At 47.0% G+C, this 13,549-nt stretch overlaps 1 protein-coding gene across 1 annotated transcript in view; it reads left to right on the forward strand.

Annotated features, from left to right (window-relative positions):
• Window positions 1–13,549, forward strand: part of LOC132835302 (guanine nucleotide-binding protein G(I)/G(S)/G(T) subunit beta-2) — a 111,693-nt gene that overhangs the window by 49,299 nt on the left and 48,845 nt on the right. The window contains exon 2 of the mRNA XM_060854734.1: window positions 11,946–12,057. The gene's annotated coding sequence lies outside the window, so the exon portion shown is untranslated. The remainder of the gene's footprint in view (window positions 1–11,945; window positions 12,058–13,549) is intronic.

The following is a 13,549-nucleotide window of genomic DNA, read 5'->3' on the forward strand; positions in this document are numbered from 1 at the left end:
TAAATCTTTCCTGCACCCTTTCAAGTTTCCCAACATCTTTCCTAAGGCAGGGAGGCCAGAATTGAATGCAGTATTTCAAAAGTGGGCCTACCCAATGTCTTGTACAGCTGCATCATGATATCCTAAATCTCTATACTCAGTGCACTGACCAATCAAGGCAAGTGTACCAACCACCTTCATTACTCCTGTCACCCTTTGACTTCACCTCCAAGGAACTATGAACCTGCACCCCAAGGTCTCATTGGTCAGCAACACTCCCCAGGACCCTATCATTCACAGGAGGCTCCAATAGCACTGATGATGTTCCCTAGCCAGGGAACGAAACGTTTGCAGCAAAAAACTTCCAGCTCGGCGAACAGAACCACAACACCCTATCATTAATTGTACACTCCCTGCCCCTGATTTGCCTTGCTAAAAAAAAGCTTACCTCATTTATCCAAATTAAACTGTCTGCTGCTCATTGGTCCATCTGATCAAGGACCCATTGTGGTTCTGAGATGTGCACTGTCCACTCCACCAACAATGTCAGTGTCATCTGCTAACTTACTAACCCCTCCTCCTTTCGTCCCAAATGATTTGGTTGCGATAAGTAATGGACCCAGTACCCATCCTCGTGGCACACCACTTGTCACAGGGCTCTGGTCTGAAAAGCAACCCTCCAGTACCATCCTCTGTTTCCTACCCTGGAGCCAATTTTGTGATCTCAGCTTGCTAACCAGTCTACCACGTGGAAGTTTGTGCTGGTAAAGGACATTCGGCCCATTGGGTCTGCACCGACCTTCCAAAGAGCATCCCACCGTATACCTGTAACCCCATATTTACCATAGCTAGCCCACCGAGACTGCACACTTCTGGACACGATGGGCAATTTAGATTAGATTACTTACAGTGTAGAAACAGGCCCTTCGGCCCAACAAGTCCACACCGACCCGCCGAAGCGCAACCCACCCATACCCCTACAGTTACCCCTTACCTAACACTACGGGCAATTTAGCATGGCCAATTCACCTAACCTGCACATTTTTGGATTGTGGGAGGAAACTGGAGCACCTGGAGGAAACCCACACAGACACAGGGAGAACGTGCAAACTCCACACAGTCTGAGGCGGGAATTGAACCCGGGTCTCTGGCGCTGTGAGGCAGTAGTGATAACCACTGTGTCACCGTGCTGCCCGGGAGCCAATTTAGCATGGCCAATCCACCCAACTTGCACATCTTTGGACTGAGAGGACACTAGAGTACCTGGAGGAAGCTCATGCAAGTGCATAGGGAACGTGCAAATTTCAAATAGACGCTTGAGGATGAAATTGAGCCTGGGTCCCTCGTGCTGACACTTAGCAGTGCTAACCACCCAGCCACTGGCCACCCCCTTTTCTTTTTTTAACTGTTCTTGTTTTACTGCCTTTATTGAAGAGCATCCCACGCAGACCCAGTCTGTGTATCCCTGCATTCCCCATGGCTAATTCACCGAACCTGTGCATTCCTGGACACCATGACCAATCCACCCTTACCCTCTGCACATCATTGGACTGTGGGAGGAAACCCGCGCAGACGCTGGGAGAACGTGCAAACTCCACACAGACAGTCGCCCGAGGGTGGAATCGAACCCAGGTCCTTTGATGCCATGAGGCAGCAGTATTGTTGGCTGATTGAGCTGCAGTGTGGGTGAATGAGACTCGGTGTGAGTTAGGGTATATACATCAGCTTTTGTACAGTGTCCCCTTTTTATTTTTGGGTAGGTTTGTAGGTCTAATTGGGTAAAAAATGAGGTCTGCAGATGCTGGAGATCAGAGCTGAAAATGTGTTGCTGGTTAAAGCACAGCAGGTTAGGCAGCATCCAAGGAACAGGAAATTCGACGTTTCGGGCATAAGCCTGATTCCTGATGAAGGGCTTATGCCCGAAACGTCGAATTTCCTATTCCTTGGATGCTGCCTGACCTGCTGTGCTTTAACCAGCAACACATTTTCAGTTGTAGGTCTAATTCTCCAGTTGTGGCCAAGGTTTTGTTGCAGTCTGTCTCCGTACCTTTCCCTTTGGGATAAATCTGTTAGCTTCACAATGCTGCCCCCTCTCTGCCCAGTAACATGAAAGAAGAGCGAGCCCTCCAGTGTGGTGATGGGGAGCCGCCAGCAAACTGGGCGAGGGAGTTGGTGATCTTGGGTCCGGCCTGGCAGATGTACTGTCCTTTAGTTACATCCTTAATTGGCCTTCGGTTCGCAATCATTCGCCTTGAGTTCCATGGAAAGACAGGTCCAGCCCACAACGCTGTGCTCTCCACCATAGATGTGCAAGTGGCCAGGCCCTGTGTTCTCCCCGGCCAGAGTATGGACTGAACACCGCAAATGGGCACCAATGTCTATTGTCCAGCTAACTAGTCCATCTGGCTCCTCCCAAGGACCTTCTGATGTTGGAGCAGAAATAAGCCATTCACTTTGGGCCATTTGTTGAGTTCATGGCTGATCATCCTCCACTCCATTCTCCTGCCTTATCCCTGTCTCGAAATCGAGTATGCTTAAGACCCAGCCTCAACCCGTGACCAAGAATTCCACAGATTCATTGGAGATAGTAAGGACTGCGGATGATGGAAGTCAGACTCGAACAGAGTCAGCGGCAGAGACCAACCACTATAAATGCCAGAGGAAAGATCACAGAAGCGCTTCACAGGAGGCTCCCAAGCACTGAGGATGTCACCTAGACAGGGGACGCAACGTTTGCAGCACAAATTCCCAGAACAGAACCACGACAACGAGTATCCGAGCTACAAATCTTCTCCCACACTCAGAATCCATAAAATGTGGGGCCGGAAGAATTCTTTACCGTCAGAAGGAATTTCTCCTCATCTCCTGTTCCTAACCGGACCATCCTTTTTATCCGATGCCCTCTGGACTGACATTCTCCAGTCAGAGGAAACCAGGCCTCAACATCTACCCTGTCGAGTCACTGAAGAGTCTTGGATGTTTCCATAAGGTCACTTCACGTTCTCCTCAATTCCAGTAAGTTCCGGTCTCCTCGTAAGACAGACCCTCCAGGCCTGGGATCAATCCAGTGAGACCGCTCCCAAAACCAGTCTATCCTTGCTTGGATAAGAGGCCCAAAGGAGTTGTGATCTGTATTCCAGTTGTGGTCTGACTAATGCCTTGCATAGTTTTAGCAGGATTTTCCCTTTTTTTTTAAATGCTCCCTTCCCTTTTGAAATCGAGGCCAAGCAGTGAATTTGCCTTCCCTTCCCTTTAATATACGAGCCTGTAGGCTAGCTTCTTCTGATGTCATAGACCCAAGGAACCCCAAAACTCACTTTTTGAGGTCTTTCTCCACTTAAATAATATTTAATTCCTCTATTTCTGGCTAATTATGTAACCTCATTTTTGGGCCCAGGTTGCTTTGGTGACATGTACTTCTATATGTGCATTGTATTCTGGAGCTAAGGATGATGGGATAGGCAATAGCTCTCTCCAGGACATGGTTGACCAGGTATCTCTCCCACTTAGACCACTTAATAGTTGTGTGTTGGAAGAATTTGCAAGGTTTTGTTCATCATGAATTCTCCTTACTTGACTGTCAAATCCCCGTATGAGAGAGAGAGAGAGCCATTTTAAAAACTCTAGTTCGTGATTGGTGGCTGTATTGTCTGCCTTTTGGTCCCTTTAATCTGAGGGAAAGTAGAATTGTTAGCGCTGAGCATTGGAGAACTGTTGCCGCTCCCTCCTCTCCCAACCTATTGCCCTGTCTTCGTAGGGTTGCTGTATCTTCTATTGTTGGTGTAGGTTGGGTATCCTTGGAAACAGGGCACAGCAGTCGCTACTGGATTTTATGTGATTACCCTTTAACTGGATGGTTGCTGGGGCAACATGCTGCTAATCTCTCTGCCGGATGCCACCTATCAGGGGGCCAGATTGAGTCTTTTTTTTTCCCAGAGCTTTTTTTTTCCCCTTCTCGGATCTACGAATAACTTTGTGCGTGTGTTGAGCGCGTTATTACCTGGAACGAGCCTGTTGTGTGTTTGTGTTTTGATAACTGAAACGAAGTCCAGGGTTAATCCCACTTATTGCTTTCCAAGTCATGCAGAAGCGTTGTCAGAGTAAAGGTCAGACTCCGCTGTGGATTAGGCTTTTTATGGCCAGCCTTTCTTGACTTGGACGTATTTCAAAGGTTTGCCCCTCAAAAAAATGCTTGCCACTGTTTTTAGAAATGGTATCTGCACTTCACGGAAATGAAAATTCTCACGAAGAATCGCTCGATCTCACACTCTGATATGTGGCTGTCACGCGCCAGAGTGCTACCCTAGCAACCGTCGAATCGGGTGACATTTCACAAAACCCTCTGTTTGGAAATGAACGGTCAGTCCAACATCCCAGGACTGGGTGGGCAGAAACTTTCTCCAATCAAGTGTGAAAGTTCGAAGCCGTTGCCTCTATATTCCTGTGTCCCAGGGCCTCCAGCTCCTTCCCTCTCCCTGGCCACTGTCTGAGGCCAAACCGGACATCCCACCACCTTGCTGTCCGTTCTTATCACTGACCTGCACCATTGCTAAGACTGTCCATTGGCACTTCCATGATTTGGCCAGTTTAGCTGCTGTCTCGGCTTACCTGCTGAAACCGTCCTGTGCCTCTTGTTCCCTCTAGATATGACTGTTTCAACATAATCCTGGTTGGTCTCACATCTTCAGCCCTCCATTGGCTTGCCAGTCTCCCAAACTCCTTCCTGTATCTGAACTCGCGCCAAGTACTGGTCACTTTTGTGCTCTTTGATTCTCATTTGACCCGTGGTTGAGCAGTGGATCAGGTATTAAAATGTTCATCCTTGTTTCTCATGTTCCTCTCTTTCTCTATTGTTCTATCTTCAGCCCAAAACCTTCCACTCTCACTGTGGCCTCTTGAATGTCTCTGATTTTAATCACTCCATCGTTGGCCTGCCCTTCAGCTGCCTGAAACTCTAGAATTCCCTATCAAAACTTTGTAGTGCTTCCTTTTTCTTCTTAAATCTGACTTCTTTGACTCAGCTTTTGATCCATTTTGAGATTGGTAGATTCTTGATGTCACGAGGAATTAAGGGGAGAATGCGGCTAAGTGGAGTTGAAATGCCCATCAGCCATGATTGAATGGCGGAGTGGACTCGATGGGCCGAATGGCCTTACTTCCACTCCTATGTCTTATGGTCTTATATGATGTGTGACTTTGTGTCTGATTTTGTTCAATAGTCATCCCTTGTAAAGTACCTCAGGTACATTTTGACTACAGTAGAGTCATAGAGATTTAAAGTCTGGTTGAAGATTTGTAGCTCGGGTATCCGTTGTTGTGGTTCTGTTCGCCGAGCTGGAAGTTTTTGCTGCAAACGTTTCGTTCCCTGGCTAGGGAACATCATCAGTGCTATTGGAGCCTCCTGTGAAGCGGCAAGAACAAACCACTATAAATACCGGAAGAAACATCAAAGCAGCGCTTCACAGGAGGCTCCAATAGCACTGATGATGTTCCCTAGCCAGGGAACGAAACGTTTGCAGCAAAAACTTCCAGCTCGGCGAACAGAACCACAACAGTCATAGAGATGTATAGCATGGAAACAGACCCTTCAGTCCAACTCATCCATGCCAACCAGATATAAACTGTTGAACTGTTCAAAGTTTGGGAGAAGATTTGTAGCTCGGGTGCTCATTGTTGTGGTTCTGTTCACCGAGCTGGGAGTTTTTGTTGCAAACGTTTCGTCCCCTTTCTAGGTGACATCTTCAGTGCTTGGGAGCCTCCTGTGAAGCGCTTCTGTGCTGATTCCTCCGGCATTTATAGTGGTTTGTCTCTGCCGCGGACAGCAGCTGACAACCGGAAGCGGCAGATTCAAACCACTATAAATGCCGGAGGAATCAGCACAGGAGGCTCCCAAGCACTGAGGATGTCACCTAGAAAGGGGACGAAATGTTGAACTATTGCAGTCCACTTGGTGTCGGGACAGCTGCTGTGGTGTTAGCGAGACTGTGTTCCAGGTGTTTTGACCAACTGACACCTGAAGGACCTGTGATATGTTTCCAAGTCAGGATGGTGGGTGGCAGGGCAGGGAACTTGCAAAGGGTGGTGTGTCTGCTGCCCTGCCTCTCCCAGTGGCTGAGTTGATGGGTTTGATGGTGTTCTTGGGATCCCTGGTGAGTGTTTACAGTACACCCTGTATTTGGTACACCTGTATTTGGAATGCCAACAGTGGTGAATGTGGTGCCAGTCAAGCGGGTTGCTTTATCCTGGAGTAAAAAATGAGGTCTGCAGATGCTGGAGATCACAGCTGCAAATGTGTTGCTGGTCAAAGCACAGCAGGCCAGGCAGCATCTCAGGAATAGAGAATTCGACGTTTCGAGCATAAGCCCTTCATCAGGAATGAGAGAGAGTAGCCAAGCAGGCTAAGATAAAAGGTAGGGAGGAGGGTCTTGGAGGAGGGGCGATGGAGGTGGGATAGGTAAGAGTTTCTGTGCAGAGGAGATGACCTGGGTTAGCCTGCTTGGCTACTCTCTCTCATTCCTGATGAAGGGCTTATGCTCGAAACGTTGAATTCTCTATTCCTGAGATGCTGCCTTGCTTTATCCTGGATGCTGCCGAGGTTCTCGCGTCTTGTTGGAGGTGCACCCATCCAGGGCAAGTGGGGAGTAGTCCATCGCACTCCTGACCTGTGCCTAGTCAATGGTGGAAAGGCTTTGGGGAGTCAGGAGGGGAGTTCCTCCGAGGTGGCTTGCGTTTCATTGCGGTAACTGTAAGGTAGTGAGAAATGCTCCGTGCTGAGCAGGTTTGTAATTTTCTCTCCCTTTTAGTATTTGCGCCTCATTTCGGAATGATTGGCCTTGCACCTCTACTTTCTTGGGGAATGATAAACGTATATCTTCTGTGTCATTAGTAAATGCAGTCCTAGAAGAACAAGTTTGCTATAGCTTTCCCAAAATCTCTTCCATCCTGCAGCTTTGGTGCATCAGCCCTCCCTGGTTTTCTCCTATTGGTAGTGTGCTCTTGGATGCTTTAGGGTCTTGATTCTGAAATTCCTTTCCTAAATCTCTCTACCTATGTGTCTTTCTCCCTTTTTAATGCTATCCTTTAAAATATACCTCTTTGACCAACCACCTGTGCTGGTATTGCCCAAGTTCGCTCAACTCCGTTTGAGTGTTAACACTGAAATGTTTTAAGGATTTTTTCGAAACTTTGTTGAGAAGTGTTGTGTAAATGTAAGTTCTTGTCATCGACTTGAGCAGTAGACCGTAAGGCATAGGAACAGGAGGATGACTTTTGGTACCTCGAGTCTAGTCCCGCAATCAATAGAATCTTGACTGATCCAACAATCCCCATGTCAACCCTCCTCCCCTTTCCTGTAATCCTTGATTCTCCTGTGACCAAGAATCTGTCGATCTCCACCTTTCATCGACTCTGGAAGTCTTTGCCACAGACAGCTGTCGGTCCAAAGATTTTCAACCTGCCAAAGAAATTCCTCCTCAGCTCAGTCTTAAATTGGCACCCCTAATTGTGTGACTGTGCCCCCTGATCCTCGACTGTCCCAAGAGGGGGATATGGAAGATATAGACTGTAGGGAAATAGATGGTGACATCTTGCAAAATGTCCAGATTACAGAGGAGGAAGTGCTAGATGTCTTGAAACGGTTAAAGGTGGATAAATCCCCAGGACCTGATCAGGTGTACCCGAGAACTCTGTGGGAAGCCAGAGAAGTGATTGCTGGGCCCCTTGCTGGGATATTTTTATCATCGATAGTCACAGGTGAGGTGCTGGAAGACTGGAGGTTGGCAAATGTGGTGCCACTGTTTAAGAAGGGCGGTAAAGACAAGCCAGGGAACTATAGACCAGCGAGCCTGACCTCGGTGATGGGCAAGTTGTTGGAGGGAATCCAGAGGGACAGGATGTACATGTATTTGGAAAGGCAAGGACTGGTTAGGGATAGTCACCATGGCTTTGTGTGTGGGAAATCATGTCTCACAAACTTGATTGAGATTTTTGAAGAAGTAACAAAGAGGATTGAGGGTAGAGCAGTAGATGTGATCCATATGGACTTCAGTAAGGCGTTCAACAAGGTTCCCCATGGGAGACTGATTAGCAAGGTTAGATCTCATGGAATACAGGGAGAACTAGCCATTTGGATACAGAACTGACTCAAAGGTAGAAGACAGAGGGTGGTGGTGGAGGGTTGTTTTTCAGACTGGAAGCCTGTGACCAGTGGAGTGCCACAAGGACCGGTGCTGGGCCCTCTACTTTTTGTCATTTACATAAATTATTTAGATGCTGGGTCCTGGGGAGTGTTGCTGAACAAAGAGACCTTGGAGTGCAGGTTCATAGCTCCTTGAAAGTGGAGTCGCAGGTAGATAGGATAGTGAAGAAGGCGTTTGGTATGCTTTCCATTATTGGTCAGAGTATTGAGTACAGGAGATGGGAGGTAATGTTGCGGCTGTACAGGACATTGGTTAGGCCACTGTTGGAATATTGTGTGCAATTCTGGTCTCCTTCCTATCGGAATGATGTTGTGAAACTTGAAAGGGTTCAGAAAAGATTTACAAGGGTGTTGCCAGGGTTGGAGGATTTGAGCTACAGGGAGAAGCTGAACAGGCTGGGGCTGTTTACCCTGGAGCGTCGGAGGCTGAGGGGTGACCTTAGAGGTTTAGAAAATTGAGGGGCATAGATAGGATAAATAGGCAAGATCTTTTCCCTGGGGTCGGGAACTCCAGAACTAGAGGGCATAGGTTTAGGGTGAGAGAGGAAAGATATAAAAGAGACCTAAGGGGCAACTTTTTCACACAGAGGGTGGTACGTGTATGGAATGAGTTGCCAGAGGAAGTGGTGGAGGCTGGTACAATTACAACATTTTAAAAGGCATTTGGATGGGTATATGAATAGGAAGGGTTTGGAGGGATAAGGGCCGGGTGCTGGCAGGTGGGACTAGATTGGGTTGGGATATCTGGTCAGCATGGACGGGTTGGGCCGAAGGGTCTGTTTCTGTGCTGTACATCTCTATGACTCTCTCCTCTCAGCATTGACCGTTAAGAATTCGATGTGTTTCAATGACAACACCTCTCATTCTTCCCAACCTGTTTATCCTTTGCTCATAAGTCAGTCCCTCCCTACCGAGGATCATCCTGGAGAATCTTCTCTGATTCTCTGTGTCTCCAAAGAAATGATATCTTTCCTTCAGTAAGGGTCTAAAACAGCTCACGGTACTCTAGATGTGGCACCTTGTACAATTGCCTACTCATATACTCCAACCCCGTTGAAATAAGGCCAACATTGCATTGACCATAAGACATAGGAGTGGAAGTAAGGCCATTCGGCCCATCGAGTCCACTCCACCATTCAATCATGGCTGATGGGCATTTCAACAGAAAGTGAGGATTGCAGATGCTGGAGATTAGACTTGGACAGTGTAGTGCTGCAGAAGCACGAGCAGGAGGGTCGGCGTTTTTGAGCAAGGGGCTGACCTGCTGCTCCTGCTGGGTAGCTTTCTGTGGTTCACGCACAAGTGCCCCCCCCAAGCCCCCATTGTGTTGCAGCCTTCTGCAGTTTCTCTCCATTTTAAATTATATTCTGCTCTCACTTCCAAAATGAGCAACTTTGCATTTTCCAGCGTTATACTTCATTGACACACAATACTTCAGGGCTCAGGGATCCTTGGGTGTCTGTGTGGAGTTTGCACGTTCTCCCCTCGTGTCTGCGTGGATTTCCTCCGGGTGCTCTGACTTCTCCCACAGTCCAAAGGTGTGTAGGTTAGGGTGGATTGTCCAGGCTAAGTTGTCCATAGTGTCCAGGGATGTGCAGGTTAGGGTGGATTGGCCGTGCTAAATTACCCATAGTGCCCAGGGATGTGCAGGTTAGGGTGGATTGGCCGTGCTAAATTACCCATAGTGTCCAGGGATGTGCAGGTTAGGGTGGATTGGCCGTGCTAAATTACCCATAGTGTCCAGGGGTGTGCAGGTTAGGGTGGATTGGCCGTGCTAAATTGTCCCATAGTGCCCAGGGATGTGCAGGTTAGGGTGGATTGGCCATGCTAAATTACCCGTTGTGCCCAGGGATACGCAGGTTAGGTGGGTTAGCCATGGGAATGCAGGTTTACAGGGATAAGGTGAGGGGTCGAGGTGGGTTGCTATTAAGAGGGTCTGTGTGGACTCAAAGAACTGAATGGCCTGCTTCTGCACTGTCAGAATTCTATTAATCTATGATAATTTGTCAATGTGTTTAGTTGCTTTACCTATCGATATTTTTCTGTGAAATGTTTGTATCCCTCTTGCAACCGGTCATTCCACCTATTCTAATGTCTGCAAATCTGGAGGAAGAGAACAAATGTATTGTCATCCAAGGCATAAATATACATTGTTAACAGTTTTGGTCCCAGCACTAATCCGTGCGAAACCACAGTGGTCACAGGTGCCACCTGCAAAAGAACGTCTTATCTCTGCTCTGTTTTCTGCCCATGAGCCAATTCTCTATCCATGCCAATATCCTACTAACAGCCTGGGCTTATATCTTATGACCTTTAACCTTTTTATGAGGTACTTTTGGGTTTGGACTCCCAAAACAACACATCTGCAGGTTCCCTTCCTATCTGCTTCCTTGTAAAGCTCTTAGAATTCAGACAAGTATGATTTCCCTTTTCATAAAGCTATGCTGATTGTTTGATTTGATTATAATTTTCTCAATGTTCTGCTGTTCCTTCCTTAATAATTTATTCCGACGATAAATGTTAGGGTAATTGGCCTCCCTCCCTCTTTCAACAGAGATGTCACATTCACCGTTTTGTGGGCGGCACGGTGGCACAGTGGTTAGCACTGCTGTCTCACAGCGCCTGAGACCCGGGTTCAATTCCTGACTCAGGCGGCTGACTGTGTGGAGTTTGCACGTTCTCCCCGTGTCTGCGTGGGTTTCCTCCGGGTGCTCCGGTTTCCTCCCACAGTCCAAAGATGTGCAGGTCGGGTGAATTGGCCATGCTAAATTGCCCATAGTGTTAGGTAAGGGGTAAATGTAGGGGTATGGGTGGGTTGCGCTTCGGCGGGTCGGTGTGGACTTGTTGGGCCGAAGGGCCTGTTTCCACACTGTAATCTAATCTAATGTTTTCCAGTCCAGAATGCATAGATATTCGGAAAATGACAACCTAGTGCTCCCACTATCTCAGTAGCTATCTCTCTCAGGATCTTAAGATGCAAGCAATCAGGGCCAGGGGCTTAACTCTTCACTCATTGGTTTGTCTAATATTATTTTAGAGAAGTTACTTAATTCCTCCACCATATTCTTTGACACTAATGGAATGTTCTGATTTCTCCCACCATAAAGACTGATGCAAAATATCCGTTTCACTGTTGTTCATTATTTCCCAAAACTTTTCTTAAGGGGCTTATGTTTACTTTGACCTGTCTCTTCCTTTTTATATATTTAATAAGGTCTTATTGCCAATTGTTATGTTCCTCATAGTTTGTTTTTGCTGTCTCTATTATTTCTTTAGCCCTCCTTTGCTGGATTCTGAATTTATCCCAGCTTTGGGACTGACTCTGGCCCCCTTTTTTATGCTTTTTCTTTCACCTTAAACCGAGGTGGCTAAGCAGAGTATTATCCCTCACACAATCTGTCTTCCTTTCTTACTGAACCTCATGAATTCTGACCTCCAAGGTCTGCCACTGCTGGCTTACTGTCATTCCTGCTAACGTATCCACCCTATATCCAGGTAACCAATGTATCCAGCCCTGAGGAAATCAGTAGACCCGGAATGTCAACTCTGATTTCTCTCCAAAGATGCTGCCAGACCTGCCGAGCTTTTCCAACAGTTTCTGTTGATGTATCCACCTAGTTCACTTTCGCTAGCTCTATCTTAATTTCATTTGTAATTCCCTTTATTCAGTTTAAATACACTGGTCTCCAACCCAAGTTTCGCGCACACAAACTGATTGTTAAATTCTACCATGTTCACTGCTTGTTTTCTTCCTTTTTCTCTTTGACAGGGAAGAAACATCGAGTGCAGAAAACCTGATTCCCGATACCACCACCAAGAAGGAAAAACACCCGAGTGACGAGTGACAAGTAGTGCCCTTTAGGGGAATCTTTTACTGGGAGGTAATTTATTAAACCTGCCTCATTACACTTAACCAGATCCAAGATCACCTGCTCCCTGGTTGGCTTTGGGAAACAATTCTTAATGCACTGAATTTGTTGTCGTAGTTACCCTTTCCAGTCAATGTGAAGGTTAAAGTCACACATCTTTAGGCTGACTAAGGGGGAGGCCATATTGGATTGGGTGCTAGGGAACAAGCCAGGCCAAGTGTCAGAGCTCTCGGTGGGAGAGCATTTCAGTGACGGTGACCACAACTGCCTCACCTTTTACGATAGCCATGGAGAGGGATAGGAACAGACAGTGTGGGAAGGTATTTAGTTGGGCGGGGGGTGGAGAATTATACTGCCATTAGACAGGAGCTGTGGAGTATACCTTGGGTACGATTGTCCGATGGGAAATGTACAACAGAAATGTGGAGGCTGTTTAAAGAGTACTGTTGAGAGTGTTGGATAACTTTGTCCCACTGAGACAGGCAAGGATTGGGAAGGTGAAGGAGTGTTGGATGATAAGAGGAGCTTTTCGTCAGAAGGAAGCTTACTTAAGGTTGAGGAAGCAAGGATCTGGCACAGCTTTAGAGGATTACAGGGTAGCGAGGAAAGAACTCCAAAATGGATTGAGGAGAGTTAGGAGGGGGCATGAGAAAGTCTTGGCTTGAAGGATTAGGGAAAACCCAAGCGTTTCTTGGTTACCGTGGGGTCAGGACTGGCAGTTAAACCTCCATGGTTTTTCAACTTATCGAAAAGACAGAGAGGTGGGCAGAGGGGGTGGGGTTGCCTTGTTAGTTAAGAACAAAATTAAATTTATGGCACTGAATGACATAGCGTCGGATGATGTGGAGTCTGTGTGGGTGGAATTGAGGAACCACAAAGGCAAAAACACCATAATTGGAGTTGTGTACAGACCTCCTAACAGTGGTCAGGACCAGGGGCGCAACATGTACCGGGAAATAGAGAAGGCATGTCAGAAAGGCAAGGTCACATTGATCATGGGAGACTTCAATATGCAGGTGGACTGGGTAAATAATGTTGCTAGTAGATCCAGAGAAAGGGAATTCATGGAATGCTTACAGGATGGCTTTTTGGAGCAGCTTGTCATGGAGCCCACAGGGGAGCAGGCTATTCTGGACCTAGTGCTTTGCAATGAACCAGACTCTATAAAAGATCTTAAAGTAAGGGAACCCTTAGGAAGTAGCGATCATAATATGGTAGAGTTCAGTCTGGAGTTTGAAAGAGAGAAGGCAAAATCGGATGTAATGGTGTTACAGTTAAATAAAGGTAATTGAGGGCATGAGAGAGGAACTGACAAAAATAGACTGGAAGCAGAGGCTAACCGGGAAGACAGTAGAGCAAAAATGGCAGGAGTTTGTGGGTATAATTGAGGACACTGTACAGAGGTTCATCCCCAAGAAAAGAAAGATTATCCGGGGAGGGATTAGATAGCCATGGCTGACAAAGGAAGTCAGGAAATGTATTAAAGAAAAAGAGAGATCCTATA

Source organism: Hemiscyllium ocellatum, chromosome 44, assembly GCF_020745735.1.
Source record: "Hemiscyllium ocellatum isolate sHemOce1 chromosome 44, sHemOce1.pat.X.cur, whole genome shotgun sequence".
NCBI classification, from domain to species: Eukaryota; Metazoa; Chordata; class Chondrichthyes; order Orectolobiformes; family Hemiscylliidae; genus Hemiscyllium; species Hemiscyllium ocellatum.